This window comes from Limulus polyphemus, unplaced genomic scaffold (assembly GCF_000517525.1).
Source record: "Limulus polyphemus unplaced genomic scaffold, Limulus_polyphemus-2.1.2 Scaffold8307, whole genome shotgun sequence".
NCBI lineage: Eukaryota > Metazoa > Arthropoda > Merostomata > Xiphosura > Limulidae > Limulus > Limulus polyphemus.
The window spans coordinates 13,454-16,436 of NW_013673917.1; the positions used below are offsets into that span (position 1 = coordinate 13,454).

At 32.7% G+C, this 2,983-nt stretch overlaps 1 long non-coding RNA gene across 1 annotated transcript in view; it reads left to right on the forward strand.

The window, feature by feature from the left end:
• Positions 1 to 2,983, forward strand: part of LOC111083137 — an 18,477-nt gene that overhangs the window by 10,598 nt on the left and 4,896 nt on the right. Inside the window, exon 2 of the long non-coding RNA XR_002608819.1 lies at positions 1,392 to 1,477. This is a non-coding gene — a long non-coding RNA (uncharacterized LOC111083137). The remainder of the gene's footprint in view (positions 1 to 1,391; positions 1,478 to 2,983) is intronic.

Here is a 2,983-nt window from a genome sequence, read left to right on the forward strand (position 1 = left end):
CAGCACAATATAATTAGAGTGCAGACCATTTTCATTTATATAGTGCTCTGTGAAAACGAATTAGATAGCAGAAATCAGTTAAATGACGAAAAATTAGGTGTCTATTTACTTGTGACCACTCAGTGTAGAACATAAATATAAACAGGGTTTGATAACATTGTTAGAAGAGTATAGAAATATATTTGTTGGAGAAAATGACTCTAATGGTTGTACAAATAAGGTCAAACACAAGATAGTGTTGAGTGATAATAAGCCTATAGTAGGGAGACCTTACAGAGTGCCAGAAAAACACAGGGTTGAATTAAAAGAATGTGTAAAAGAGATGCTTGAACAAGGAGTAATAGAGGACAGTAGTAGTCCATATGCATCTCCAGTTGTATTAGTTCCTAAGAAGGACGGAAAATTAATTTTATATTATCCGGAGATAAATGGATAATTGTGGAAGCCATACTGTTTCCACAGTATGGTAGGTTACTAGTGCGATTACAAGAAGAGTTAGTAATGTTTGAGAAGTCATTGAATGTGAATAGTCATGTCAGAAATTGTGAATTATATCACATGAGACATCAGGGGACAGCTATCTTACAGTTAGCTAGGATTTTACAAGAAGGACTACTAGAAAATTATAAGACTTTAATCAGAGAATATCGTGACGAAATAGGTGAACTGTTATTAGAATTAAAGATAGTGTATCCATATCTCCTACAGAGACGAGGTTTAATAAATACAGATGGAAGTGTTTTGAAATTCTTGTTCGGAACAGTAATCACTGATGATTTAAAAGAATTAAATGACAGAGACAGGTATCTAAAGAAATGGTTCACAGGCAATTATAATGAATTCATTAAATCAAACAGTTGAATTACATGACCAATAAATTAGAAAAGTATCTCGAGCTTTAGTGAATATTACTAATGCATTGATACATACTAAAGTAAGATAAACTGGGTTACATAAAACAGGAATTGAAATGTTAGTTTTTAATACTAGAATTCAGAATAATTTACAACAATTATCTTTTACTGTAGGAAGTAGCAGGACAGAGTTAGCTAAGTTAATACAAACATTGTATGTAGCTGCAGATAAAAAGTTGAGTTCATACTTTCTACCACCGAGTAAGTTAGAAAGAGTATTGGATGAAATTGAAAGGAGATTTCCTCCACACTTACAGTTTGTAATACCTACTCAAAGTGATCAAATTTACATGTATTACACATGGGCTGACGTAAAGACAGCAGCCATTAGAGTATCTAACGAATGTTTATAGAAATACCTTTGAAGGCAACTGATAGAATGTTCAAATTTTATAAAATTATATCATTACCATTGACGATAAATCATTCATTAGCTTTAACTATAGAAAGTGATAAACCTTACATTGCTCTTTTCAGTGATCAGTATACGTATATTGAAATGCCTGAAGAGGACATGTCGAATTGTATAGATGGACCCATCAGAGTCTGTGACCCTAACTCAGGTATTTATTCAGTACCTATTGTAACTTGTAATTATGTAATATTCACTGGAATTAAAAATAGAATAACTGAATTATGTGAGAAAAGAATAATTATTCCTAAACAATTCTATTTTTGTAAAATTAAAACTCCAGGAACTTGGTTATTTAACGTTAAGGATGAACTTGCTTTATCAGTTGTATGTCTAAAGTCAAATGTACCCCCCAGTGGTACAGCAGTATGTCTGCGGACTTACAACACTAGAACCCGGGTTTCGATACACCTGGTGGGCAGAGCACAGATAGTCCTTGTGTAGCTTTGTGCATAATTAAAAACAACAACAAGTCAAATGTACATCAATTTGACTATCATACCAGACTAATTAAATTAAGAGATAGTGGTTACCTGAGATTAGCCAGAAATTGTTCAGCTCATGGTCAAGGTAATACCTTGGCTTCTAGCTTTATAAGTGAAACTAAATACGTAGGAACTCAATTAAATGTAAAGATTCCAGAATTACAGGAACTATTAACCAGGAAAGAATCACAATTAATTCAGAGTATAAACATAGAAACAGACATTAAGGAGTTAACAGATATATTAGAAGACACTAAACATTTCCCCTCCTAGAAATTCAGGATTAAGTATTAAGGAATTCTAGCAGCATGTAGATTACTTATGAGCTACAGCAGAAGGACAGAGATTAGATAATTGGAAATTACCTAATTCAGTGTTGGTAACTTTATGCTTAGTAGTGGTACTAGTAAGCATATTGTTATATATTGTTACGACAGCGGAAGTCACGTGACACTGGTATCGTGCGTGAAGTTTCTCGAAATGTCGGGGAAGCCCGAGTTTGTTCGAGATGCTCTCTTCTTTAGTATATAAGCCTGGTAATATAAAGTGTGTTTTTTACTCGTACAGAGCGAAGTTATCGAGATTGTGAATCACTGTGATTTATAGCATGTATTATAAAAGTTGTTAAGTTTAAAGTGACGAGAAATGTACTGACTGTGGAAATTCTGTGTACTAAAAGTTGTATCAAGAAAGAATAAACTGGTTTAATCAAGAAGGGACTTGTATCGCTGAAGTTCCTCGGAAAGAATTTATCCCAGAAATTAACAAATAAGCAGATACGTAACAATATTAACCCTATTGCCCCGGGTACCCTTTACTGCGCATAAAACAAGTCTTTAGTGTCTTACATTCAAAATTTTATTAAACTACTTTTTGCTTATCTTATACCAATTAGAATAGCATAAAATCTTAGCTAATAATCCATATTTTAAGAGTATAGAAGTTTTAAGGTCGTAATTCTAAAATGAAATATATATAAAAAAATCCTGAACTTCCACTAGTGTAACACACATGACACATTTTGTTTTAACATGTCATCATTTCTATTTTATCCATCACCCCTCGAAAATGTAGGAAATTAAACGTAAAACACTCTCTATAAAGTCGTTATTGCTCAAATAGACCATAATTTTTATTGCCTTCAATTTTGCTTTGGTTACAGAGCTATCAAA